We start from the raw sequence: 24399 nt of genomic DNA, 5'->3' as shown, positions 1-24399 counted from the left end.
TCAGAAAGCACGCGCCTGCAAGAAGACCTTTGAGTTTTACTACACTGTGTTGCGACAATTGTATGATTCATCCACTGCGACCAACACTAACTTTCCATCAATTCAACGTGTCAAGGCTAAACTTGTCAGCTTGAAGCGTCAACAATTGGAAGGTCTGAAAGTTAAATCCAAACCTAAATCTGTTTTAGCCGACGAAATGACATCTATGTACCATTTATTCAAGCATTTATCACGCCGCCGCCGGGCTTTCATTGATGTTTTGGAAAGAGATAATGGGGAATTACTCTCTACTCAAGGGGCCATTATTAGTGAAATTCACCAACATTTCCAACGACTGTATTCCAGTGAGATTGTCAATGAACCTGCTGTCAGTGCAGTGGTCAATGTTTTTGATAGGGCGATTAGTCCTGCTGACAATGTCGACTTTTTATCGGATTTCACTCCCGAGGAAGTTTTAGCCTTGATCTCCAAGTCGCCTTCCTTTAAATCGCCTGGTCCTGATGGTTTGCCCAAGGAATTTTATACCAAATTCTGGAATGTCCTTGGTGGTACTTTTACTGAAATTGTTAATGAAGTCATGAGTGGTGGTCCTCTTCCTGCCGACTTGAAAGTGGGTAGAATTGTTTTAGTCCCGAAGAGAACTGGTCACAAGCGAGTTGATAATCTCCGTCCAGTCACATTATTGAACTTTGATTATAAAACGATTGCCCGAGCGATTAATAGCAGAATGGCCCCCATCCTTGGGAAAGTTATTTATTCACATCAGTCTTGCCTTCCAGGGAGATCCATTATGACTCCGGTTGCAGAGTACAGAGACGTTATTTCAGTAGCGGCTGTAACCAACATCAAATGTGCTTTCCTTTTTCTTGACTTTTGCAAAGCTTTTGACCGCGTTAGTCATCACTATTTAGAACGCATCCTGCAACGAATTGGACTCGAAGAACGAGCTGTGGCAGTCATTCGGAATATGATAACCGGCATTACTGCTAGGATCACAGTTAACGGTCAGCTGACACAAGCTGTTAGCATACGACGCGGTGTACCGCAAGGCAGTCCGTTGTCGATGTCGCTCTTTGTTTTGTCGCTCGAGCCATTTCTGAAGAGATTGTGTATCACATTAACTGGCCTTTCTGTCTTAGGGAGCAATCTTACTGTGAGGGCTTACGCCGATGATGTTGCTGTTATCCTACGTCATGAGTCTGAAGTGGCCCAATTGCGGGCTGAGATTGATACTTACAGCACTGCTTCTGGGGCGAAACTCAGTGAGGGTAAATGTAAGGTTCTACGCTTACGGGGCTTCGAATCTCTTGCTATACCGTGGGCGCAGATCGTCGAACAACATGTTGCTCTGGGTATCATCATCGATAGGTGTCCCTTACGTATGGCAGCTAAAAACTGGAAACTTACTGCCAATCGCATACAGGGAGCTATAGTGGAAAACACCTGGCGATCGACAAATATCCTCCAGAAGATCAGGATTTTGAATACATACATACTCTGTAAAGCTTATTATGTCGCTCAGGTGTTCCCTCTTCCCAAAATGCAAGCCCATAAGATCATGCGTTTGTCCAGCAGGTTTGTGTGGCTCGGTTATATTTTTAAGTTAACCTATACCACACTGTCTAAGTCAGTGCAAGCTGGGGGCCTGCAACTCAATGATATCCGTCGAAAGGCGACAGCACTCTATATAAAACGAACAACTGTGATAATTACCACGATGCCCCATACTATCACATCGAAGCTGTTTCGCATTGTTCGCCCTAAATGTATGAAACCGCCAATTGACATCGGTAAACTCAACTTTCAATTGCAACATGTCGGTGTTTATTACCTCGAAATTAGTTACTTAGGTGACAGTGTTTTCACAAGTCCTTGTCTCACGACAGTGTTCTTACTTGCTCAGTGGCAGAAGTACGAAGCTCCAACTACAATTGAAATGCACTACCCAAGACTCGTCTGGACGGCAGTGTGGACCAATATTACTCTAAAAATTCATTCCTCCGATGTGATTTCCGCCTGGTATAAAGTTGTCCACAATCTTGTTCCAACCAACGAAAAACTCAACCGCATTGGCTTAAGTGCTACTGACAACTGCCTCAAATGTGGATTGGTAGACACTCTGAGGCACAGGTTTACTTGCTGTGGACATCAGTTCAACTGGCATTGGGTGCGGAAACGATTGGCGCTGCTCACACGTAGCACTGAAAGTCTTTATACAACTGATATCCTCCTGTGGCCTGATACACGGTTTTACCCCAAAACGAAAAACAATACTGTTATGTGGATGCTGGGTCATTTTGTCACTTACGTCATCACTAACCACGGAGAAGACAATATTACTGCCTTTACTGCTTATATGGAAACGGCATATTGGCGAAGAAACCAGTTCCCGCACATTAAAAGGGATTTTGGAAACATGTTAAAAATACTGTTTGAGAAACAGGGAATTGGGTGATTCTAAAGTCAATCCACGATTACTGTTAACATTTCCACGGTGAAGTTCCCAAGTACAAGCGAACACTGAATACTATTTTCGTTATCGTTTCACCTATGGCGCTTGAAGAACCTGAAGTTTTCTTTTCTTTCTTATTCCTCATTATTTGTTTTTTGCGGGAAGAGACATTTTTTTTTTTTTCCCTTGGTTTTGAGAGAGATTTCTATTTTTAGTTGCACTTATATTACAAAGAAGACGAGGCAATGAACTCCTTGTAATCCGGAAGAACCAGTATTCTTTTGTGTACTGTTGTACGACGCCAGTGAATCTGGAGACTTTGATTTCTTTTGACTATAGCTGATGAAGCTCGCCAAGGACGGCATTCATGGAGAGCGCAAGGAGGGCTGTAAGGGGAGAAGGGAGGCCCTAAATAGCAATAGAAAAAAAAAAAAAAAAAAAAAAAAAAAAAAAAAAAAAAAAAAAAAAAAAAAAAGAAGTGGCAGAGCGCTGGTCTAGTAAACCAGAGGTCGTGAGTTCGATCCTCACAGGAGGCAAAAGAATTTTGTAACAGCCCCTTCTAACGTAGATCTTTCGAAAAAAGCGGTCAAGGATATAAAAAAATTATGAACGGGTTCGGTATTTAAGAAATGCTCTCGCAAATGAATAGTGCGAATGGTGCTATTAAAGTAGGCACCAGAAACTGCTGCTTTTGGCAGTCTCCGGAGAATGCCAACGTGGAATACTTAGTTCTTGTGATGTATTTTCTACCCCTGGTAGAGACCCTCGCGGTTGTCGTCGTCGTCGGCGCCGCCGCCGCTTTGGTAATAGAGGCAACTCGCCATTGTATGACATAGGGTGAGGCACCTTCTGCAAGCGACTGAGATGGCAGTAAGCAATTGAAGCTGATTTGCAACCTCTTGTTTGATCAGCGTCACAAGGGCTTGAATGTAACTTGCGATGGGACACAGCAAGAAGTAGCGTCGCCTTTTTAGTACTGAAATTGGAGATGGAGAATTGCGTCAAAGATGGGAAATTCATTCCGGCAAGCGTACAAATGGCGACAATGAGGTGTGTGTGGGGAAGCATATTGCGCCAGTGACCGTGTGGCCTAATGGATAAGGCGTCGGACTTCGGATCCGAAGATTGCAGGTTCGAATCCTGTCACGGTCGAGTTTTTCCAGTTCTGCAAAAGATGCATGCTGTTTTACTGAGTTGTTTGAATACTACAAATCTAGTTGAAAGTTGCTGCTGTCCGCTTCCTGGCTGCAAACCGGCGTCTACATGAAGCTCAAGCAAGACAAAGGGGTTGTGTAGCGAAATTTTCGGCACAGTGCCGATCAGGAGAGATTTTTGGAACTACTGCGTCTGACTCAGGACCCAAGAGCTGCGCCACAGGCGTCTGCGCACAGTCGAGCATGTGTGTTGAATAATGGTGCTGATAGCCACGTATCATTTCAAGTAGATTTGATGCCTTTCGGAAAATTTATTTCATTGAATAGGAATTGTAGCTCATTTGTGGCAGCAGGAAATAAGCTGTAGTCAAAAGGATCTTCCATAGATGGTCGCAGGTCGCATAAATACTGTATGGCTCGTGACGCGTTGTGTGGAGCCCGGCTAGCTCAGTCGGTAGAGCATGAGACTCTTAATCTCAGGGTCGTGGGTTCGAGCCCCACGCTGGGCGGCGCAAAATTTTGTGTCTACGCGGATGCAACCTGCGCCCCTCTCGTGAGCCTTGCGTAATGAACGTAACGGGTTACGACGATGCCTAGCTTCGTATGAATATCAGAGGAATGGTTTTTGAAGCTGAAAGTAGCTCTGAAATGAAATAAAAGTGTTGTTTTGGAATTTTAGGCGTACATCGATATCGTGTGAGATGTGTAGGAAAGCAGCAGCTGTGCTAACTAAATACAAATAATGGTCGCTAATGCGGTGCGTTTCCAGCTGAAGGGCTCCGATTGACTGGTCCATAAGATTGAAGTACCCGAAATGCGCACTAGGCGGCGCCTTCTTAGCTCAGTGGCAGAGCGCTGGTCTAGTAAACCAGAGGTCGTGAGTTCGATCCTCACAGGAGGCAAAAGAATTTTGTAACAGCCCCTTCTAACGTAGATCTTTCGAAAAAAGCGGTCAAGGATATAAAAAAATTATGAACGGGTTCGGTATTTAAGAAATGCTCTCGCAAATGAATAGTGCGAATGGTGCTATTAAAGTAGGCACCAGAAACTGCTGCTTTTGGCAGTCTCCGGAGAATGCCGACGTGGAATACTTAGTTCTTGTGATGTATTTTCTACCCCTGGTAGAGACCCTCGCGGTTGTCGTCGTCGTCGTCGGCGCCGCCGCCGCTTTGGTAATAGAGGCAACTCGCCATTGTATGACATAGGGTGAGGCACCTTCTGCAAGCGACTGAGATGGCAGTAAGCAATTGAAGCTGATTTGCAACCTCTTGTTTGATCAGCGTCACAAGGGCTTGAATGTAACTTGCGATGGGACACAGCAAGAAGTAGCGTCGCCTTTTTAGTACTGAAATTGGAGATGGAGAATTGCGTCAAAGATGGGAAATTCATTCCGGCAGGCGTACAAATGGCGACAATGAGGTGTGTGTGGGGAAGCATATTGCGCCAGTGACCGTGTGGCCTAATGGATAAGGCGTCGGACTTCGGATCCGAAGATTGCAGGTTCGAATCCTGTCACGGTCGAGTTTTTCCAGTTCTGCAAAAGATGCATGCTGTTTTACTGAGTTGTTTGAATACTACAAATCTAGTTGAAAGTTGCTGCTGTCCGCTTCCTGGCTGCAAACCGGCGTCTACATGAAGCTCAAGCAAGACAAATGGGTTGTGTAGCGAAATTTTCGGCACAGTGCCGATCAGGAGAGATTTTTGGAACTACTGCGTCTGACTCAGGACCCAAGAGCTGCGCCACAGGCGTCTGCGCACAGTCGAGCATGTGTGTTGAATAATGGTGCTGATAGCCACGTATCATTTCAAGTAGATTTGATGCCTTTCGGAAAATTTATTTCATTGAATAGGAATTGTAGCTCATTTGTGGCAGCAGGAAATAAGCTGTAGTCAAAAGGATCTTCCATAGATGGTCGCAGGTCGCATAAATACTGTATGGCTCGTGACGCGTTGTGTGGAGCCCGGCTAGCTCAGTCGGTAGAGCATGAGACTCTTAATCTCAGGGTCGTGGGTTCGAGCCCCACGCTGGGCGGCGCAAAATTTTGTGTCTACGCGGATGCAACCTGCGCCCCTCTCGTGAGCCTTGCGTAATGAACGTAACGGGTTACGACGATGCCTAGCTTCGTATGAATATCAGAGGAATGGTTTTTGAAGCTGAAAGTAGCTCTGAAATGAAATAAAAGTGTTGTTTTGGAATTTTAGGCGTGCATCGATATCGTGTGAGATGTGTAGGAAAGCAGCAGCTGTGCTAACTAAATACAAATAATGGTCGCTAATGCGGTGCGTTTCCAGCTGAAGGGCTCCGATTGACTGGTCCATAAGATTGAAGTACCCGAAATGCGCACTAGGCGGCGCCTTCTTAGCTCAGTGGCAGAGCGCTGGTCTAGTAAACCAGAGGTCGTGAGTTCGATCCTCACAGGAGGCAAAAGAATTTTGTAACAGCCCCTTCTAACGTAGATCTTTCGAAAAAAGTGGTCAAGGATATAAAAAAATTATGAACGGGTTCGGTATTTAAGAAATGCTCTCGCAAATGAATAGTGCGAATGGTGCTATTAAAGTAGGCACCAGAAACTGCTGCTTTTGGCAGTCTCCAGAGAATGCCGACGTGGAATACTTAGTTCTTGTGATGTATTTTCTACCCCTGGTAGAGACCCTCGCGGTTGTCGTCGTCGTCGGCGCCGCCGCCGCTTTGGTAATAGAGGCAACTCGCCATTGTATGACATAGGGTGAGGCACCTTCTGCAAGCGACTGAGATGGCAGTAAGCAATTGAAGCTGATTTGCAACCTCTTGTTTGATCAGCGTCACAAGGGCTTGAATGTAACTTGCGATGGGACACAGCAAGAAGTAGCGTCGCCTTTTTAGTACTGAAATTGGAGATGGAGAATTGCGTCAAAGATGGGAAATTCATTCCGGCAAGCGTACAAATGGCGACAATGAGGTGTGTGTGGGGAAGCATATTGCGCCAGTGACCGTGTGGCCTAATGGATAAGGCGTCGGACTTCGGATCCGAAGATTGCAGGTTCGAATCCTGTCACGGTCGAGTTTTTCCAGTTCTGCAAAAGATGCATGCTGTTTTACTGAGTTGTTTGAATACTACAAATCTAGTTGAAAGTTGCTGCTGTCCGCTTCCTGGCTGCAAACCGGCGTCTACATGAAGCTCAAGCAAGACAAAGGGGTTGTGTAGCGAAATTTTCGGCACAGTGCCGATCAGGAGAGATTTTTGGAACTACTGCGTCTGACTCAGGACCCAAGAGCTGCGCCACAGGCGTCTGCGCACAGTCGAGCATGTGTGTTGAATAATGGTGCTGATAGCCACGTATCATTTCAAGTAGATTTGATGCCTTTCGGAAAATTTATTTCATTGAATAGGAATTGTAGCTCATTTGTGGCAGCAGGAAATAAGCTGTAGTCAAAAGGATCTTCCATAGATGGTCGCAGGTCGCATAAATACTGTATGGCTCGTGACGCGTTGTGTGGAGCCCGGCTAGCTCAGTCGGTAGAGCATGAGACTCTTAATCTCAGGGTCGTGGGTTCGAGCCCCACGCTGGGCGGCGCAAAATTTTGTGTCTACGCGGATGCAACCTGCGCCCCTCTCGTGAGCCTTGCGTAATGAACGTAACGGGTTACGACGATGCCTAGCTTCGTATGAATATCAGAGGAATGGTTTTTGAAGCTGAAAGTAGCTCTGAAATGAAATAAAAGTGTTGTTTTGGAATTTTAGGCGTACATCGATATCGTGTGAGATGTGTAGGAAAGCAGCAGCTGTGCTAACTAAATACAAATAATGGTCGCTAATGCGGTGCGTTTCCAGCTGAAGGGCTCCGATTGACTGGTCCATAAGATTGAAGTACCCGAAATGCGCACTAGGCGGCGCCTTCTTAGCTCAGTGGCAGAGCGCTGGTCTAGTAAACCAGAGGTCGTGAGTTCGATCCTCACAGGAGGCAAAAGAATTTTGTAACAGCCCCTTCTAACGTAGATCTTTCGAAAAAAGCGGTCAAGGATATAAAAAAATTATGAACGGGTTCGGTATTTAAGAAATGCTCTCGCAAATGAATAGTGCGAATGGTGCTATTAAAGTAGGCACCAGAAACTGCTGCTTTTGGCAGTCTCCGGAGAATGCCGACGTGGAATACTTAGTTCTTGTGATGTATTTTCTACCCCTGGTAGAGACCCTCGCGGTTGTCGTCGTCGTCGGCGCCGCCGCCGCTTTGGTAATAGAGGCAACTCGCCATTGTATGACATAGGGTGAGGCACCTTCTGCAAGCGACTGAGATGGCAGTAAGCAATTGAAGCTGATTTGCAGCCTCTTGTTTGATCAGCGTCACAAGGGCTTGAATGTAACTTGCGATGGGACACAGCAAGAAGTAGCGTCGCCTTTTTAGTACTGAAATTGAAGATGGAGAATTGCGTCAAAGATGGGAAATTCATTCCGGCAAGCGTACAAATGGCGACAATGAGGTGTGTGTGGGGAAGCATATTGCGCCAGTGACCGTGTGGCCTAATGGATAAGGCGTCGGACTTCGGATCCGAAGATTGCAGGTTCGAATCCTGTCACGGTCGAGTTTTTCCAGTTCTGCAAAAGATGCATGCTGTTTTACTGAGTTGTTTGAATACTACAAATCTAGTTGAAAGTTGCTGCTGTCCGCTTCCTGGCTGCAAACCGGCGTCTACATGAAGCTCAAGCAAGACAAAGGGGTTGTGTAGCGAAATTTTCGGCACAGTGCCGATCAGGAGAGATTTTTGGAACTACTGCGTCTGACTCAGGACCCAAGAGCTGCGCCACAGGCGTCTGCGCACAGTCGAGCATGTGTGTTGAATAATGGTGCTGATAGCCACGTATCATTTCAAGTAGATTTGATGCCTTTCGGAAAATTTATTTCATTGAATAGGAATTGTAGCTCATTTGTGGCAGCAGGAAATAAGCTGTAGTCAAAAGGATCTTCCATAGATGGTCGCAGGTCGCATAAATACTGTATGGCTCGTGACGCGTTGTGTGGAGCCCGGCTAGCTCAGTCGGTAGAGCATGAGACTCTTAATCTCAGGGTCGTGGGTTCGAGCCCCACGCTGGGCGGCGCAAAATTTTGTGTCTACGCGGATGCAACCTGCGCCCCTCTCGTGAGCCTTGCGTAATGAACGTAACGGGTTACGACGATGCCTAGCTTCGTATGAATATCAGAGGAATGGTTTTTGAAGCTGAAAGTAGCTCTGAAATGAAATAAAAGTGTTGTTTTGGAATTTTAGGCGTACATCGATATCGTGTGAGATGTGTAGGAAAGCAGCAGCTGTGCTAACTAAATACAAATAATGGTCGCTAATGCGGTGCGTTTCCAGCTGAAGGGCTCCGATTGACTGGTCCATAAGATTGAAGTACCCGAAATGCGCACTAGGCGGCGCCTTCTTAGCTCAGTGGCAGAGCGCTGGTCTAGTAAACCAGAGGTCGTGAGTTCGATCCTCACAGGAGGCAAAAGAATTTTGTAACAGCCCCTTCTAACGTAGATCTTTCGAAAAAAGCGGTCAAGGATATAAAAAAATTATGAACGGGTTCGGTATTTAAGAAATGCTCTCGCAAATGAATAGTGCGAATGGTGCTATTAAAGTAGGCACCAGAAACTGCTGCTTTTGGCAGTCTCCGGAGAATGCCGACGTGGAATACTTAGTTCTTGTGATGTATTTTCTACCCCTGGTAGAGACCCTCGCGGTTGTCGTCGTCGTCGGCGCCGCCGCCGCTTTGGTAATAGAGGCAACTCGCCATTGTATGACATAGGGTGAGGCACCTTCTGCAAGCGACTTAGATGGCAGTAAGCAATTGAAGCTGATTTGCAACCTCTTGTTTGATCAGCGTCACAAGGGCTTGAATGTAACTTGCGATGGGACACAGCAAGAAGTAGCGTCGCCTTTTTAGTACTGAAATTGGAGATGGAGAATTGCGTCAAAGATGGGAAATTCATTCCGGCAAGCGTACAAATGGCGACAATGAGGTGTGTGTGGGGAAGCATATTGCGCCAGTGACCGTGTGGCCTAATGGATAAGGCGTCGGACTTCGGATCCGAAGATTGCAGGTTCGAATCCTGTCACGGTCGAGTTTTTCCAGTTCTGCAAAAGATGCATGCTGTTTTACTGAGTTGTTTGAGTACTACAAATCTAGTTGAAAGTTGCTGCTGTCCGCTTCCTGGCTGCAAACCGGCGTCTACATGAAGCTCAAGCAAGACAAAGGGGTTGTGTAGCGAAATTTTCGGCACAGTGCCGATCAGGAGAGATTTTTGGAACTACTGCGTCTGACTCAGGACCCAAGAGCTGCGCCACAGGCGTCTGCGCACAGTCGAGCATGTGTGTTGAATAATGGTGCTGATAGCCACGTATCATTTCAAGTAGATTTGATGCCTTTCGGAAAATTTATTTCATTGAATAGGAATTGTAGCTCATTTGTGGCAGCAGGAAATAAGCTGTAGTCAAAAGGATCTTCCATAGATGGTCGCAGGTCGCATAAATACTGTATGGCTCGTGACGCGTTGTGTGGAGCCCGGCTAGCTCAGTCGGTAGAGCATGAGACTCTTAATCTCAGGGTCGTGGGTTCGAGCCCCACGCTGGGCGGCGCAAAATTTTGTGTCTACGCGGATGCAACCTGCGCCCCTCTCGTGAGCCTTGCGTAATGAACGTAACGGGTTACGACGATGCCTAGCTTCGTATGAATATCAGAGGAATGGTTTTTGAAGCTGAAAGTAGCTCTGAAATGAAATAAAAGTGTTGTTTTGGAATTTTAGGCGTACATCGATATCGTGTGAGATGTGTAGGAAAGCAGCAGCTGTGCTAACTAAATACAAATAATGGTCGCTAATGCGGTGCGTTTCCAGCTGAAGGGCTCCGATTGACTGGTCCATAAGATTGAAGTACCCGAAATGCGCACTAGGCGGCGCCTTCTTAGCTCAGTGGCAGAGCGCTGGTCTAGTAAACCAGAGGTCGTGAGTTCGATCCTCACAGGAGGCAAAAGAATTTTGTAACAGCCCCTTCTAACGTAGATCTTTCGAAAAAAGCGGTCAAGGATATAAAAAAATTATGAACGGGTTCGGTATTTAAGAAATGCTCTCGCAAATGAATAGTGCGAATGGTGCTATTAAAGTAGGCACCAGAAACTGCTGCTTTTGGCAGTCTCCGGAGAATGCCGACGTGGAATACTTAGTTCTTGTGATGTATTTTCTACCCCTGGTAGAGACCCTCGCGGTTGTCGTCGTCGTCGTCGGCGCCGCCGCCGCTTTGGTAATAGAGGCAACTCGCCATTGTATGACATAGGGTGAGGCACCTTCTGCAAGCGACTGAGATGGCAGTAAGCAATTGAAGCTGATTTGCAACCTCTTGTTTGATCAGCGTCACAAGGGCTTGAATGTAACTTGCGATGGGACACAGCAAGAAGTAGCGTCGCCTTTTTAGTACTGAAATTGGAGATGGAGAATTGCGTCAAAGATGGGAAATTCATTCCGGCAAGCGTACAAATGGCGACAATGAGGTGTGTGTGGGGAAGCATATTGCGCCAGTGACCGTGTGGCCTAATGGATAAGGCGTCGGACTTCGGATCCGAAGATTGCAGGTTCGAATCCTGTCACGGTCGAGTTTTTCCAGTTCTGCAAAAGATGCATGCTGTTTTACTGAGTTGTTTGAATACTACAAATCTAGTTGAAAGTTGCTGCTGTCCGCTTCCTGGCTGCAAACCGGCGTCTACATGAAGCTCAAGCAAGACAAAGGGGTTGTGTAGCGAAATTTTCGGCACAGTGCCGATCAGGAGAGATTTTTGGAACTACTGCGTCTGACTCAGGACCCAAGAGCTGCGCCACAGGCGTCTGCGCACAGTCGAGCATGTGTGTTGAATAATGGTGCTGATAGCCACGTATCATTTCAAGTAGATTTGATGCCTTTCGGAAAATTTATTTCATTGAATAGGAATTGTAGCTCATTTGTGGCAGCAGGAAATAAGCTGTAGTCAAAAGGATCTTCCATAGATGGTCGCAGGTCGCATAAATACTGTATGGCTCGTGACGCGTTGTGTGGAGCCCGGCTAGCTCAGTCGGTAGAGCATGAGACTCTTAATCTCAGGGTCGTGGGTTCGAGCCCCACGCTGGGCGGCGCAAAATTTTGTGTCTACGCGGATGCAACCTGCGCCCCTCTCGTGAGCCTTGCGTAATGAACGTAACGGGTTACGACGATGCCTAGCTTCGTATGAATATCAGAGGAATGGTTTTTGAAGCTGAAAGTAGCTCTGAAATGAAATAAAAGTGTTGTTTTGGAATTTTAGGCGTGCATCGATATCGTGTGAGATGTGTAGGAAAGCAGCAGCTGTGCTAACTAAATACAAATAATGGTCGCTAATGCGGTGCGTTTCCAGCTGAAGGGCTCCGATTGACTGGTCCATAAGATTGAAGTACCCGAAATGCGCACTAGGCGGCGCCTTCTTAGGTCAGTGGCAGAGCGCTGGTCTAGTAAACCAGAGGTCGTGAGTTCGATCCTCACAGGAGGCAAAAGAATTTTGTAACAGCCCCTTCTAACGTAGATCTTTCGAAAAAAGCGGTCAAGGATATAAAAAAATTATGAACGGGTTCGGTATTTAAGAAATGCTCTCGCAAATGAATAGTGCGAATGGTGCTATTAAAGTAGGCACCAGAAACTGCTGCTTTTGGCAGTCTCCAGAGAATGCCGACGTGGAATACTTAGTTCTTGTGATGTATTTTCTACCCCTGGTAGAGACCCTCGCGGTTGTCGTCGTCGTCGGCGCCGCCGCCGCTTTGGTAATAGAGGCAACTCGCCATTGTATGACATAGGGTGAGGCACCTTCTGCAAGCGACTGAGATGGCAGTAAGCAATTGAAGCTGATTTGCAACCTCTTGTTTGATCAGCGTCACAAGGGCTTGAATGTAACTTGCGATGGGACACAGCAAGAAGTAGCGTCGCCTTTTTAGTACTGAAATTGGAGATGGAGAATTGCGTCAAAGATGGGAAATTCATTCCGGCAAGCGTACAAATGGCGACAATGAGGTGTGTGTGGGGAAGCATATTGCGCCAGTGACCGTGTGGCCTAATGGATAAGGCGTCGGACTTCGGATCCGAAGATTGCAGGTTCGAATCCTGTCACGGTCGAGTTTTTCCAGTTCTGCAAAAGATGCATGCTGTTTTACTGAGTTGTTTGAATACTACAAATCTAGTTGAAAGTTGCTGCTGTCCGCTTCCTGGCTGCAAACCGGCGTCTACATGAAGCTCAAGCAAGACAAAGGGGTTGTGTAGCGAAATTTTCGGCACAGTGCCGATCAGGAGAGATTTTTGGAACTACTGCGTCTGACTCAGGACCCAAGAGCTGCGCCACAGGCGTCTGCGCACAGTCGAGCATGTGTGTTGAATAATGGTGCTGATAGCCACGTATCATTTCAAGTAGATTTGATGCCTTTCGGAAAATTTATTTCATTGAATAGGAATTGTAGCTCATTTGTGGCAGCAGGAAATAAGCTGTAGTCAAAAGGATCTTCCATAGATGGTCGCAGGTCGCATAAATACTGTATGGCTCGTGACGCGTTGTGTGGAGCCCGGCTAGCTCAGTCGGTAGAGCATGAGACTCTTAATCTCAGGGTCGTGGGTTCGAGCCCCACGCTGGGCGGCGCAAAATTTTGTGTCTACGCGGATGCAACCTGCGCCCCTCTCGTGAGCCTTGCGTAATGAACGTAACGGGTTACGACGATGCCTAGCTTCGTATGAATATCAGAGGAATGGTTTTTGAAGCTGAAAGTAGCTCTGAAATGAAATAAAAGTGTTGTTTTGGAATTTTAGGCGTACATCGATATCGTGTGAGATGTGTAGGAAAGCAGCAGCTGTGCTAACTAAATACAAATAATGGTCGCTAATGCGGTGCGTTTCCAGCTGAAGGGCTCCGATTGACTGGTCCATAAGATTGAAGTACCCGAAATGCGCACTAGGCGGCGCCTTCTTAGCTCAGTGGCAGAGCGCTGGTCTAGTAAACCAGAGGTCGTGAGTTCGATCCTCACAGGAGGCAAAAGAATTTTGTAACAGCCCCTTCTAACGTAGATCTTTCGAAAAAAGCGGTCAAGGATATAAAAAAATTATGAACGGGTTCGGTATTTAAGAAATGCTCTCGCAAATGAATAGTGCGAATGGTGCTATTAAAGTAGGCACCAGAAACTGCTGCTTTTGGCAGTCTCCGGAGAATGCCGACGTGGAATACTTAGTTCTTGTGATGTATTTTCTACCCCTGGTAGAGACCCTCGCGGTTGTCGTCGTCGTCGGCGCCGCCGCCGCTTTGGTAATAGAGGCAACTCGCCATTGTATGACATAGGGTGAGGCACCTTCTGCAAGCGACTGAGATGGCAGTAAGCAATTGAAGCTGATTTGCAGCCTCTTGTTTGATCAGCGTCACAAGGGCTTGAATGTAACTTGCGATGGGACACAGCAAGAAGTAGCGTCGCCTTTTTAGTACTGAAATTGAAGATGGAGAATTGCGTCAAAGATGGGAAATTCATTCCGGCAAGCGTACAAATGGCGACAATGAGGTGTGTGTGGGGAAGCATATTGCGCCAGTGACCGTGTGGCCTAATGGATAAGGCGTCGGACTTCGGATCCGAAGATTGCAGGTTCGAATCCTGTCACGGTCGAGTTTTTCCAGTTCTGCAAAAGATGCATGCTGTTTTACTGAGTTGTTTGAATACTACAAATCTAGTTGAAAGTTGCTGCTGTCCGCTTCCTGGCTGCAAACCGGCGTCTACATGAAGCTCAAGCAAGACAAAGGGGTTGTGTAGCGAAATTTTCGGCACAGTGCCGATCAGGAGAGATTTTTGGAACTACTGCGTCTGACTCAGGACCCAAGAGCTGCGCCACAGGCGTCTGCGCACAGTCGAGCATGTGTGTTGAATAATGGTGCTGATAGCCACGTATCATTTCAAGTAGATTTGATGCCTTTCGGAAAATTTATTTCATTGAATAGGAATTGTAGCTCATTTGTGGCAGCAGGAAATAAGCTGTAGTCAAAAGGATCTTCCATAGATGGTCGCAGGTCGCATAAATACTGTATGGCTCGTGACGCGTTGTGTGGAGCCCGGCTAGCTCAGTCGGTAGAGCATGAGACTCTTAATCTCAGGGTCGTGGGTTCGAGCCCCACGCTGGGCGGCGCAAAATTTTGTGTCTACGCGGATGCAACCTGCGCCCCTCTCGTGAGCCTTGCGTAATGAACGTAACGGGTTACGACGATGCCTAGCTTCGTATGAATATCAGAGGAATGGTTTTTGAAGCTGAAAGTAGCTCTGAAATGAAATAAAAGTGTTGTTTTGGAATTTTAGGCGTACATCGATATCGTGTGAGATGTGTAGGAAAGCAGCAGCTGTGCTAACTAAATACAAATAATGGTCGCTAATGCGGTGCGTTTCCAGCTGAAGGGCTCCGATTGACTGGTCCATAAGATTGAAGTACCCGAAATGCGCACTAGGCGGCGCCTTCTTAGCTCAGTGGCAGAGCGCTGGTCTAGTAAACCAGAGGTCGTGAGTTCGATCCTCACAGGAGGCAAAAGAATTTTGTAACAGCCCCTTCTAACGTAGATCTTTCGAAAAAAGCGGTCAAGGATATAAAAAAATTATGAACGGGTTCGGTATTTAAGAAATGCTCTCGCAAATGAATAGTGCGAATGGTGCTATTAAAGTAGGCACCAGAAACTGCTGCTTTTGGCAGTCTCCGGAGAATGCCGACGTGGAATACTTAGTTCTTGTGATGTATTTTCTACCCCTGGTAGAGACCCTCGCGGTTGTCGTCGTCGTCGGCGCCGCCGCCGCTTTGGTAATAGAGGCAACTCGCCATTGTATGACATAGGGTGAGGCACCTTCTGCAAGCGACTGAGATGGCAGTAAGCAATTGAAGCTGATTTGCAACCTCTTGTTTGATCAGCGTCACAAGGGCTTGAATGTAACTTGCGATGGGACACAGCAAGAAGTAGCGTCGCCTTTTTAGTACTGAAATTGGAGATGGAGAATTGCGTCAAAGATGGGAAATTCATTCCGGCAAGCGTACAAATGGCGACAATGAGGTGTGTGTGGGGAAGCATATTGCGCCAGTGACCGTGTGGCCTAATGGATAAGGCGTCGGACTTCGGATCCGAAGATTGCAGGTTCGAATCCTGTCACGGTCGAGTTTTTCCAGTTCTGCAAAAGATGCATGCTGTTTTACTGAGTTGTTTGAGTACTACAAATCTAGTTGAAAGTTGCTGCTGTCCGCTTCCTGGCTGCAAACCGGCGTCTACATGAAGCTCAAGCAAGACAAAGGGGTTGTGTAGCGAAATTTTCGGCACAGTGCCGATCAGGAGAGATTTTTGGAACTACTGCGTCTGACTCAGGACCCAAGAGCTGCGCCACAGGCGTCTGCGCACAGTCGAGCATGTGTGTTGAATAATGGTGCTGATAGCCACGTATCATTTCAAGTAGATTTGATGCCTTTCGGAAAATTTATTTCATTGAATAGGAATTGTAGCTCATTTGTGGCAGCAGGAAATAAGCTGTAGTCAAAAGGATCTTCCATAGATGGTCGCAGGTCGCATAAATACTGTATGGCTCGTGACGCGTTGTGTGGAGCCCGGCTAGCTCAGTCGGTAGAGCATGAGACTCTTAATCTCAGGGTCGTGGGTTCGAGCCCCACGCTGGGCGGCGCAAAATTTTGTGTCTACGCGGATGCAACCTGCGCCCCTCTCGTGAGCCTTGCGTAATGAACGTAACGGGTTACGACGATGCCTAGCTTCGTATGAATATCAGAGGAATGGTTTTTGAAGCTGAAAGTAGCTCTGAAATGAAATAAAAGTGTTGTTTTGGAATTTTAGGCGTACATCGATATCGTGTGAGATGTGTAGGAAAGCAGCAGCTGTGCTAACTAAATACAAATAATGGTCGCTAATGCGGTGCGTTTCCAGCTGAAGGGCTCCGATTGACTGGTCCATAAGATTGAAGTACCCGAAATGCGCACTAGGCGGCGCCTTCTTAGCTCAGTGGCAGAGCGCTGGTCTAGTAAACCAGAGGTCGTGAGTTCGATCCTCACAGGAGGCAAAAGAATTTTGTAACAGCCCCTTCTAACGTAGATCTTTCGAAAAAAGCGGTCAAGGATATAAAAAAATTATGAACGGGTTCGGTATTTAAGAAATGCTCTCGCAAATGAATAGTGCGAATGGTGCTATTAAAGTAGGCACCAGAAACTGCTGCTTTTGGCAGTCTCCGGAGAATGCCGACGTGGAATACTTAGTTCTTGTGATGTATTTTCTACCCCTGGTAGAGACCCTCGCGGTTGTCGTCGTCGTCGGCGCCGCCGCCGCTTTGGTAATAGAGGCAACTCGCCATTGTATGACATAGGGTGAGGCACCTTCTGCAAGCGACTGAGATGGCAGTAAGCAATTGAAGCTGATTTGCAGCCTCTTGTTTGATCAGCGTCACAAGGGCTTGAATGTAACTTGCGATGGGACACAGCAAGAAGTAGCGTCGCCTTTTTAGTACTGAAATTGAAGATGGAGAATTGCGTCAAAGATGGGAAATTCATTCCGGCAAGCGTACAAATGGCGACAATGAGGTGTGTGTGGGGAAGCATATTGCGCCAGTGACCGTGTGGCCTAATGGATAAGGCGTCGGACTTCGGATCCGAAGATTGCAGGTTCGAATCCTGTCACGGTCGAGTTTTTCCAGTTCTGCAAAAGATGCATGCTGTTTTACTGAGTTGTTTGAATACTACAAATCTAGTTGAAAGTTGCTGCTGTCCGCTTCCTGGCTGCAAACCGGCGTCTACATGAAGCTCAAGCAAGACAAAGGGGTTGTGTAGCGAAATTTTCGGCACAGTGCCGATCAGGAGAGATTTTTGGAACTACTGCGTCTGACTCAGGACCCAAGAGCTGCGCCACAGGCGTCTGCGCACAGTCGAGCATGTGTGTTGAATAATGGTGCTGATAGCCACGTATCATTTCAAGTAGATTTGATGCCTTTCGGAAAATTTATTTCATTGAATAGGAATTGTAGCTCATTTGTGGCAGCAGGAAATAAGCTGTAGTCAAAAGGATCTTCCATAGATGGTCGCAGGTCGCATAAATACTGTATGGCTCGTGACGCGTTGTGTGGAGCCCGGCTAGCTCAGTCGGTAGAGCATGAGACTCTTAATCTCAGGGTCGTGGGTTCGAGCCCCACGCTGGGCGGCGCAAAATTTTGTGTCTACGCGGATGCAACCTGCGCCCCTCTCGTGAGCCTTGCGTAATGAACGTAACGGGTTACGACGATGCCTAGCTTCGTATGAATATCAGAGGAATGGTTTTTGAAGCTGAAAGTAGCTCTGAAATGAAATAAAAGTGTTGTTTTGGAATTTTAGGCGTACATCGATATCGTGTGAGATGTGTAGGAAAGCAGCAGCTGTGCTAACTAAATACAAATAATGGTCGCTAATGCGGTGCGTTTCCAGCTGAAGGGCTCCGATTGACTGGTCCATAAGATTGAAGTACCCGAAATGCGCACTAGGCGGCGCCTTCTTAGCTCAGTGGCAGAGCGCTGGTCTAGTAAACCAGAGGTCGTGAGTTCGATCCTCACAGGAGGCAAAAGAATTTTGTAACAGCCCCTTCTAACGTAGATCTTTCGAAAAAAGCGGTCAAGGATATAAAAAAATTATGAACGGGTTCGGTATTTAAGAAATGCTCTCGCAAATGAATAGTGCGAATGGTGCTATTAAAGTAGGCACCAGAAACTGCTGCTTTTGGCAGTCTCCGGAGAATGCCGACGTGGAATACTTAGTTCTTGTGATGTATTTTCTACCCCTGGTAGAGACCCTCGCGGTTGTCGTCGTCGTCGGCGCCGCCGCCGCTTTGGTAATAGAGGCAACTCGCCATTGTATGACATAGGGTGAGGCACCTTCTGCAAGCGACTGAGATGGCAGTAAGCAATTGAAGCTGATTTGCAGCCTCTTGTTTGATCAGCGTCACAAGGGCTTGAATGTAACTTGCGATGGGACACAGCAAGAAGTAGCGTCGCCTTTTTAGTACTGAAATTGAAGATGGAGAATTGCGTCAAAGATGGGAAATTCATTCCGGCAAGCGTACAAATGGCGACAATGAGGTGTGTGTGGGGAAGCATATTGCGCCAGTGACCGTGTGGCCTAATGGATAAGGCGTCGGACTTCGGATCCGAAGATTGCAGGTTCGAATCCTGTCACGGTCGAGTTTTTCCAGTTCTGCAAAAGATGCATGCTGTTTTACTGAGTTGTTTGAATACTACAAATCTAGTTGAAAGTTGCTGCTGTCCGCTTCCTGGCTGCAAACCGGCGTCTACATGAAGCTCAAGCAAGACAAAGGGGTTGTGTAGCGAAATTTTCGGCACAGTGCCGATCAGGAGAGATTTTTGGAACTACTGCGTCTGACTCAGGACCCAAGAGCTGCGCCACAGGCGTCTGCGCACAGTCGAGCATGTGTGTTGAATAATGGTGCTGATAGCCACGTATCATTTCAAGTAGATTTGATGCCTTTCGGAAAATTTATTTCATTGAATAGGAATTGTAGCTCATTTGTGGCAGCAGGAAATAAGCTGTAGTCAAAAGGATCTTCCATAGATGGTCGCAGGTCGCATAAATACTGTATGGCTCGTGACGCGTTGTGTGGAGCCCGGCTAGCTCAGTCGGTAGAGCATGAGACTCTTAATCTCAGGGTCGTGGGTTCGAGCCCCACGCTGGGCGGCGCAAAATTTTGTGTCTACGCGGATGCAACCTGCGCCCCTCTCGTGAGCCTTGCGTAATGAACGTAACGGGTTACGACGATGCCTAGCTTCGTATGAATATCAGAGGAATGGTTTTTGAAGCTGAAAGTAGCTCTGAAATGAAATAAAAGTGTTGTTTTGGAATTTTAGGCGTACATCGATATCGTGTGAGATGTGTAGGAAAGCAGCAGCTGTGCTAACTAAATACAAATAATGGTCGCTAATGCGGTGCGTTTCCAGCTGAAGGGCTCCGATTGACTGGTCCATAAGATTGAAGTACCCGAAATGCGCACTAGGCGGCGCCTTCTTAGCTCAGTGGCAGAGCGCTGGTCTAGTAAACCAGAGGTCGTGAGTTCGATCCTCACAGGAGGCAAAAGAATTTTGTAACAGCCCCTTCTAACGTAGATCTTTCGAAAAAAGCGGTCAAGGATATAAAAAAATTATGAACGGGTTCGGTATTTAAGAAATGCTCTCGCAAATGAATAGTGCGAATGGTGCTATTAAAGTAGGCACCAGAAACTGCTGCTTTTGGCAGTCTCCGGAGAATGCCGACGTGGAATACTTAGTTCTTGTGATGTATTTTCTACCCCTGGTAGAGACCCTCGCGGTTGTCGTCGTCGTCGGCGCCGCCGCCGCTTTGGTAATAGAGGCAACTCGCCATTGTATGACATAGGGTGAGGCACCTTCTGCAAGCGACTGAGATGGCAGTAAGCAATTGAAGCTGATTTGCAACCTCTTGTTTGATCAGCGTCACAAGGGCTTGAATGTAACTTGCGATGGGACACAGCAAGAAGTAGCGTCGCCTTTTTAGTACTGAAATTGGAGATGGAGAATTGCGTCAAAGATGGGAAATTCATTCCGGCAAGCGTACAAATGGCGACAATGAGGTGTGTGTGGGGAAGCATATTGCGCCAGTGACCGTGTGGCCTAATGGATAAGGCGTCGGACTTCGGATCCGAAGATTGCAGGTTCGAATCCTGTCACGGTCGAGTTTTTCCAGTTCTGCAAAAGATGCATGCTGTTTTACTGAGTTGTTTGAGTACTACAAATCTAGTTGAAAGTTGCTGCTGTCCGCTTCCTGGCTGCAAACCGGCGTCTACATGAAGCTCAAGCAAGACAAAGGGGTTGTGTAGCGAAATTTTCGGCACAGTGCCGATCAGGAGAGATTTTTGGAACTACTGCGTCTGACTCAGGACCCAAGAGCTGCGCCACAGGCGTCTGCGCACAGTCGAGCATGTGTGTTGAATAATGGTGCTGATAGCCACGTATCATTTCAAGTAGATTTGATGCCTTTCGGAAAATTTATTTCATTGAATAGGAATTGTAGCTCATTTGTGGCAGCAGGAAATAAGCTGTAGTCAAAAGGATCTTCCATAGATGGTCGCAGGTCGCATAAATACTGTATGGCTCGTGACGCGTTGTGTGGAGCCCGGCTAGCTCAGTCGGTAGAGCATGAGACTCTTAATCTCAGGGTCGTGGGTTCGAGCCCCACGCTGGGCGGCGCAAAATTTTGTGTCTACGCGGATGCAACCTGCGCCCCTCTCGTGAGCCTTGCGTAATGAACGTAACGGGTTACGACGATGCCTAGCTTCGTATGAATATCAGAGGAATGGTTTTTGAAGCTGAAAGTAGCTCTGAAATGAAATAAAAGTGTTGTTTTGGAATTTTAGGCGTACATCGATATCGTGTGAGATGTGTAGGAAAGCAGCAGCTGTGCTAACTAAATACAAATAATGGTCGCTAATGCGGTGCGTTTCCAGCTGAAGGGCTCCGATTGACTGGTCCATAAGATTGAAGTACCCGAAATGCGCACTAGGCGGCGCCTTCTTAGCTCAGTGGCAGAGCGCTGGTCTAGTAAACCAGAGGTCGTGAGTTCGATCCTCACAGGAGGCAAAAGAATTTTGTAACAGCCCCTTCTAACGTAGATCTTTCGAAAAAAGCGGTCAAGGATATAAAAAAATTATGAACGGGTTCGGTATTTAAGAAATGCTCTCGCAAATGAATAGTGCGAATGGTGCTATTAAAGTAGGCACCAGAAACTGCTGCTTTTGGCAGTCTCCGGAGAATGCCGACGTGGAATACTTAGTTCTTGTGATGTATTTTCTACCCCTGGTAGAGACCCTCGCGGTTGTCGTCGTCGTCGGCGCCGCCGCCGCTTTGGTAATAGAGGCAACTCGCCATTGTATGACATAGGGTGAGGCACCTTCTGCAAGCGACTGAGATGGCAGTAAGCAATTGAAGCTGATTTGCAGCCTCTTGTTTGATCAGCGTCACAAGGGCTTGAATGTAACTTGCGATGGGACACAGCAAGAAGTAGCGTCGCCTTTTTAGTACTGAAATTGAAGATGGAGAATTGCGTCAAAGATGGGAAATTCATTCCGGCAAGCGTACAAATGGCGACAATGAGGTGTGTGTGGGGAAGCATATTGCGCCAGTGACCGTGTGGCCTAATGGATAAGGCGTCGGACTTCGGATCCGAAGATTGCAGGTTCGAATCCTGTCACGGTCGAGTTTTTCCAGTTCTGCAAAAGATGCATGCTGTTTTACTGAGTTGTTTGAATACTACAAATCTAGTTGAAAGTTGCTGCTGTCCGCTTCCTGGCTGCAAACCGGCGTCTACATGAAGCTCAAGCAAGACAAAGGGGTTGTGTAGCGAAATTTTCGGCACAGTGCCGATCAGGAGAGATTTTTGGAACTACTGCGTCTGACTCAGGACCCAAGAGCTGCGCCACAGGCGTCTGCGCACAGTCGAGCATGTGTGTTGAATAATGGTGCTGATAGCCACGTATCATTTCAAGTAGATTTGATGCCTTTCGGAAAATTTATTTCATTGAATAGGAATTGTAGCTCATTTGTGGCAGCAGGAAATAAGCTGTAGTCAAAAGGATCTTCCATAGATGGTCGCAGGTCGCATAAATACTGTATGGCTCGTGACGCGTTGTGTGGAGCCCGGCTAGCTCAGTCGGTAGAGCATGAGACTCTTAATCTCAGGGTCGTGGGTTCGAGCCCCACGCTGGGCGGCGCAAAATTTTGTGTCTACGCGGATGCAACCTGCGCCCCTCTCGTGAGCCTTGCGTAATGAACGTAACGGGTTACGACGATGCCTAGCTTCGTATGAATATCAGAGGAATGGTTTTTGAAGCTGAAAGTAGCTCTGAAATGAAATAAAAGTGTTGTTTTGGAATTTTAGGCGTACATCGATATCGTGTGAGATGTGTAGGAAAGCAGCAGCTGTGCTAACTAAATACAAATAATGGTCGCTAATGCGGTGCGTTTCCAGCTGAAGGGCTCCGATTGACTGGTCCATAAGATTGAAGTACCCGAAATGCGCACTAGGCGGCGCCTTCTTAGCTCAGTGGCAGAGCGCTGGTCTAGTAAACCAGAGGTCGTGAGTTCGATCCTCACAGGAGGCAAAAGAATTTTGTAACAGCCCCTTCTAACGTAGATCTTTCGAAAAAAGCGGTCAAGGATATAAAAAAATTATGAACGGGTTCGGTATTTAAGAAATGCTCTCGCAAATGAATAGTGCGAATGGTGCTATTAAAGTAGGCACCAGAAACTGCTGCTTTTGGCAGTCTCCGGAGAATGCCGACGTGGAATACTTAGTTCTTGTGATGTATTTTCTACCCCTGGTAGAGACCCTCGCGGTTGTCGTCGTCGTCGGCGCCGCCGCCGCTTTGGTAATAGAGGCAACTCGCCATTGTATGACATAGGGTGAGGCACCTTCTGCAAGCGACTGAGATGGCAGTAAGCAATTGAAGCTGATTTGCAACCTCTTGTTTGATCAGCGTCACAAGGGCTTGAATGTAACTTGCGATGGGACACAGCAAGAAGTAGCGTCGCCTTTTTAGTACTGAAATTGGAGATGGAGAATTGCGTCAAAGATGGGAAATTCATTCCGGCAAGCGTACAAATGGCGACAATGAGGTGTGTGTGGGGAAGCATATTGCGCCAGTGACCGTGTGGCCTAATGGATAAGGCGTCGGACTTCGGATCCGAAGATTGCAGGTTCGAATCCTGTCACGGTCGAGTTTTTCCAGTTCTGCAAAAGATGCATGCTGTTTTACTGAGTTGTTTGAGTACTACAAATCTAGTTGAAAGTTGCTGCTGTCCGCTTCCTGGCTGCAAACCGGCGTCTACATGAAGCTCAAGCAAGACAAAGGGGTTGTGTAGCGAAATTTTCGGCACAGTGCCGATCAGGAGAGATTTTTGGAACTACTGCGTCTGACTCAGGACCCAAGAGCTGCGCCACAGGCGTCTGCGCACAGTCGAGCATGTGTGTTGAATAATGGTGCTGATAGCCACGTATCATTTCAAGTAGATTTGATGCCTTTCGGAAAATTTATTTCATTGAATAGGAATTGTAGCTCATTTGTGGCAGCAGGAAATAAGCTGTAGTCAAAAGGATCTTCCATAGATGGTCGCAGGTCGCATAAATACTGTATGGCTCGTGACGCGTTGTGTGGAGCCCGGCTAGCTCAGTCGGTAGAGCATGAGACTCTTAATCTCAGGGTCGTGGGTTCGAGCCCCACGCTGGGCGGCGCAAAATTTTGTGTCTACGCGGATGCAACCTGCGCCCCTCTCGTGAGCCTTGCGTAATGAACGTAACGGGTTACGACGATGCCTAGCTTCGTATGAATATCAGAGGAATGGTTTTTGAAGCTGAAAGTAGCTCTGAAATGAAATAAAAGTGTTGTTTTGGAATTTTAGGCGTACATCGATATCGTGTGAGATGTGTAGGAAAGCAGCAGCTGTGCTAACTAAATACAAATAATGGTCGCTAATGCGGTGCGTTTCCAGCTGAAGGGCTCCGATTGACTGGTCCATAAGATTGAAGTACCCGAAATGCGCACTAGGCGGCGCCTTCTTAGCTCAGTGGCAGAGCGCTGGTCTAGTAAACCAGAGGTCGTGAGTTCGATCCTCACAGGAGGCAAAAGAATTTTGTAACAGCCCCTTCTAACGTAGATCTTTCGAAAAAAGCGGTCAAGGATATAAAAAAATTATGAACGGGTTCGGTATTTAAGAAATGCTCTCGCAAATGAATAGTGCGAATGGTGC

The 24399-nt window shown here is 47.1% G+C and overlaps 42 non-coding genes across 42 annotated transcripts; all 42 read left to right on the top strand.

The window, feature by feature from the left end:
• Positions 1 to 3531: 3531 nt before the first annotated feature.
• On the top strand, positions 3532 to 3604 carry Trnar-ucg. The gene has a single exon. It is a non-coding gene; the product is annotated as a tRNA-Arg (tRNA).
• A 438-nt stretch (positions 3605 to 4042) lies between these two features.
• Positions 4043 to 4115, top strand: Trnak-cuu. Its single transcript has one exon. It is a non-coding gene; the product is annotated as a tRNA-Lys (tRNA).
• Positions 4116 to 4436: 321 nt separating this feature from the next.
• On the top strand, positions 4437 to 4508 carry Trnat-agu. The gene has a single exon. It is a non-coding gene; the product is annotated as a tRNA-Thr (tRNA).
• A 546-nt stretch (positions 4509 to 5054) lies between these two features.
• Trnar-ucg lies at positions 5055 to 5127 on the top strand. The gene has a single exon. It is a non-coding gene; the product is annotated as a tRNA-Arg (tRNA).
• Positions 5128 to 5565: 438 nt separating this feature from the next.
• On the top strand, positions 5566 to 5638 carry Trnak-cuu. Its single transcript has one exon. It is a non-coding gene; the product is annotated as a tRNA-Lys (tRNA).
• A 321-nt stretch (positions 5639 to 5959) lies between these two features.
• Trnat-agu lies at positions 5960 to 6031 on the top strand. The gene has a single exon. It is a non-coding gene; the product is annotated as a tRNA-Thr (tRNA).
• Positions 6032 to 6574: 543 nt separating this feature from the next.
• Trnar-ucg lies at positions 6575 to 6647 on the top strand. Its single transcript has one exon. It is a non-coding gene; the product is annotated as a tRNA-Arg (tRNA).
• A 438-nt stretch (positions 6648 to 7085) lies between these two features.
• On the top strand, positions 7086 to 7158 carry Trnak-cuu. The gene has a single exon. It is a non-coding gene; the product is annotated as a tRNA-Lys (tRNA).
• A 321-nt stretch (positions 7159 to 7479) lies between these two features.
• Trnat-agu lies at positions 7480 to 7551 on the top strand. Its single transcript has one exon. It is a non-coding gene; the product is annotated as a tRNA-Thr (tRNA).
• A 543-nt stretch (positions 7552 to 8094) lies between these two features.
• Trnar-ucg lies at positions 8095 to 8167 on the top strand. The gene has a single exon. It is a non-coding gene; the product is annotated as a tRNA-Arg (tRNA).
• A 438-nt stretch (positions 8168 to 8605) lies between these two features.
• Trnak-cuu lies at positions 8606 to 8678 on the top strand. Its single transcript has one exon. It is a non-coding gene; the product is annotated as a tRNA-Lys (tRNA).
• Positions 8679 to 8999: 321 nt separating this feature from the next.
• Trnat-agu lies at positions 9000 to 9071 on the top strand. The gene has a single exon. It is a non-coding gene; the product is annotated as a tRNA-Thr (tRNA).
• Positions 9072 to 9614: 543 nt separating this feature from the next.
• On the top strand, positions 9615 to 9687 carry Trnar-ucg. Its single transcript has one exon. It is a non-coding gene; the product is annotated as a tRNA-Arg (tRNA).
• A 438-nt stretch (positions 9688 to 10125) lies between these two features.
• Positions 10126 to 10198, top strand: Trnak-cuu. The gene has a single exon. It is a non-coding gene; the product is annotated as a tRNA-Lys (tRNA).
• Positions 10199 to 10519: 321 nt separating this feature from the next.
• Trnat-agu lies at positions 10520 to 10591 on the top strand. The gene has a single exon. It is a non-coding gene; the product is annotated as a tRNA-Thr (tRNA).
• A 546-nt stretch (positions 10592 to 11137) lies between these two features.
• Positions 11138 to 11210, top strand: Trnar-ucg. The gene has a single exon. It is a non-coding gene; the product is annotated as a tRNA-Arg (tRNA).
• A 438-nt stretch (positions 11211 to 11648) lies between these two features.
• Trnak-cuu lies at positions 11649 to 11721 on the top strand. The gene has a single exon. It is a non-coding gene; the product is annotated as a tRNA-Lys (tRNA).
• Positions 11722 to 12042: 321 nt separating this feature from the next.
• Trnat-agu lies at positions 12043 to 12114 on the top strand. The gene has a single exon. It is a non-coding gene; the product is annotated as a tRNA-Thr (tRNA).
• A 543-nt stretch (positions 12115 to 12657) lies between these two features.
• Trnar-ucg lies at positions 12658 to 12730 on the top strand. The gene has a single exon. It is a non-coding gene; the product is annotated as a tRNA-Arg (tRNA).
• Positions 12731 to 13168: 438 nt separating this feature from the next.
• On the top strand, positions 13169 to 13241 carry Trnak-cuu. Its single transcript has one exon. It is a non-coding gene; the product is annotated as a tRNA-Lys (tRNA).
• Positions 13242 to 13562: 321 nt separating this feature from the next.
• On the top strand, positions 13563 to 13634 carry Trnat-agu. The gene has a single exon. It is a non-coding gene; the product is annotated as a tRNA-Thr (tRNA).
• A 543-nt stretch (positions 13635 to 14177) lies between these two features.
• Positions 14178 to 14250, top strand: Trnar-ucg. Its single transcript has one exon. It is a non-coding gene; the product is annotated as a tRNA-Arg (tRNA).
• A 438-nt stretch (positions 14251 to 14688) lies between these two features.
• Positions 14689 to 14761, top strand: Trnak-cuu. Its single transcript has one exon. It is a non-coding gene; the product is annotated as a tRNA-Lys (tRNA).
• A 321-nt stretch (positions 14762 to 15082) lies between these two features.
• Trnat-agu lies at positions 15083 to 15154 on the top strand. The gene has a single exon. It is a non-coding gene; the product is annotated as a tRNA-Thr (tRNA).
• A 543-nt stretch (positions 15155 to 15697) lies between these two features.
• Positions 15698 to 15770, top strand: Trnar-ucg. The gene has a single exon. It is a non-coding gene; the product is annotated as a tRNA-Arg (tRNA).
• Positions 15771 to 16208: 438 nt separating this feature from the next.
• On the top strand, positions 16209 to 16281 carry Trnak-cuu. Its single transcript has one exon. It is a non-coding gene; the product is annotated as a tRNA-Lys (tRNA).
• Positions 16282 to 16602: 321 nt separating this feature from the next.
• Positions 16603 to 16674, top strand: Trnat-agu. Its single transcript has one exon. It is a non-coding gene; the product is annotated as a tRNA-Thr (tRNA).
• Positions 16675 to 17217: 543 nt separating this feature from the next.
• Trnar-ucg lies at positions 17218 to 17290 on the top strand. The gene has a single exon. It is a non-coding gene; the product is annotated as a tRNA-Arg (tRNA).
• A 438-nt stretch (positions 17291 to 17728) lies between these two features.
• Trnak-cuu lies at positions 17729 to 17801 on the top strand. Its single transcript has one exon. It is a non-coding gene; the product is annotated as a tRNA-Lys (tRNA).
• Positions 17802 to 18122: 321 nt separating this feature from the next.
• Positions 18123 to 18194, top strand: Trnat-agu. Its single transcript has one exon. It is a non-coding gene; the product is annotated as a tRNA-Thr (tRNA).
• Positions 18195 to 18737: 543 nt separating this feature from the next.
• On the top strand, positions 18738 to 18810 carry Trnar-ucg. The gene has a single exon. It is a non-coding gene; the product is annotated as a tRNA-Arg (tRNA).
• A 438-nt stretch (positions 18811 to 19248) lies between these two features.
• On the top strand, positions 19249 to 19321 carry Trnak-cuu. The gene has a single exon. It is a non-coding gene; the product is annotated as a tRNA-Lys (tRNA).
• Positions 19322 to 19642: 321 nt separating this feature from the next.
• On the top strand, positions 19643 to 19714 carry Trnat-agu. The gene has a single exon. It is a non-coding gene; the product is annotated as a tRNA-Thr (tRNA).
• A 543-nt stretch (positions 19715 to 20257) lies between these two features.
• On the top strand, positions 20258 to 20330 carry Trnar-ucg. Its single transcript has one exon. It is a non-coding gene; the product is annotated as a tRNA-Arg (tRNA).
• A 438-nt stretch (positions 20331 to 20768) lies between these two features.
• Trnak-cuu lies at positions 20769 to 20841 on the top strand. Its single transcript has one exon. It is a non-coding gene; the product is annotated as a tRNA-Lys (tRNA).
• Positions 20842 to 21162: 321 nt separating this feature from the next.
• Trnat-agu lies at positions 21163 to 21234 on the top strand. Its single transcript has one exon. It is a non-coding gene; the product is annotated as a tRNA-Thr (tRNA).
• Positions 21235 to 21777: 543 nt separating this feature from the next.
• Positions 21778 to 21850, top strand: Trnar-ucg. Its single transcript has one exon. It is a non-coding gene; the product is annotated as a tRNA-Arg (tRNA).
• Positions 21851 to 22288: 438 nt separating this feature from the next.
• Positions 22289 to 22361, top strand: Trnak-cuu. The gene has a single exon. It is a non-coding gene; the product is annotated as a tRNA-Lys (tRNA).
• A 321-nt stretch (positions 22362 to 22682) lies between these two features.
• Positions 22683 to 22754, top strand: Trnat-agu. Its single transcript has one exon. It is a non-coding gene; the product is annotated as a tRNA-Thr (tRNA).
• Positions 22755 to 23297: 543 nt separating this feature from the next.
• On the top strand, positions 23298 to 23370 carry Trnar-ucg. The gene has a single exon. It is a non-coding gene; the product is annotated as a tRNA-Arg (tRNA).
• A 438-nt stretch (positions 23371 to 23808) lies between these two features.
• On the top strand, positions 23809 to 23881 carry Trnak-cuu. The gene has a single exon. It is a non-coding gene; the product is annotated as a tRNA-Lys (tRNA).
• A 321-nt stretch (positions 23882 to 24202) lies between these two features.
• Trnat-agu lies at positions 24203 to 24274 on the top strand. The gene has a single exon. It is a non-coding gene; the product is annotated as a tRNA-Thr (tRNA).
• The last annotated feature ends 125 nt before the right edge of the window (positions 24275 to 24399 follow it).

This window comes from Schistocerca piceifrons, unplaced genomic scaffold, assembly GCF_021461385.2.
Source record: "Schistocerca piceifrons isolate TAMUIC-IGC-003096 unplaced genomic scaffold, iqSchPice1.1 HiC_scaffold_1772, whole genome shotgun sequence".
NCBI lineage: Eukaryota > Metazoa > Arthropoda > Insecta > Orthoptera > Acrididae > Schistocerca > Schistocerca piceifrons.
The sequence above is the reverse complement of the archived record's forward strand: the minus strand, read 5'-3'. Positions and strand labels throughout refer to the sequence as shown.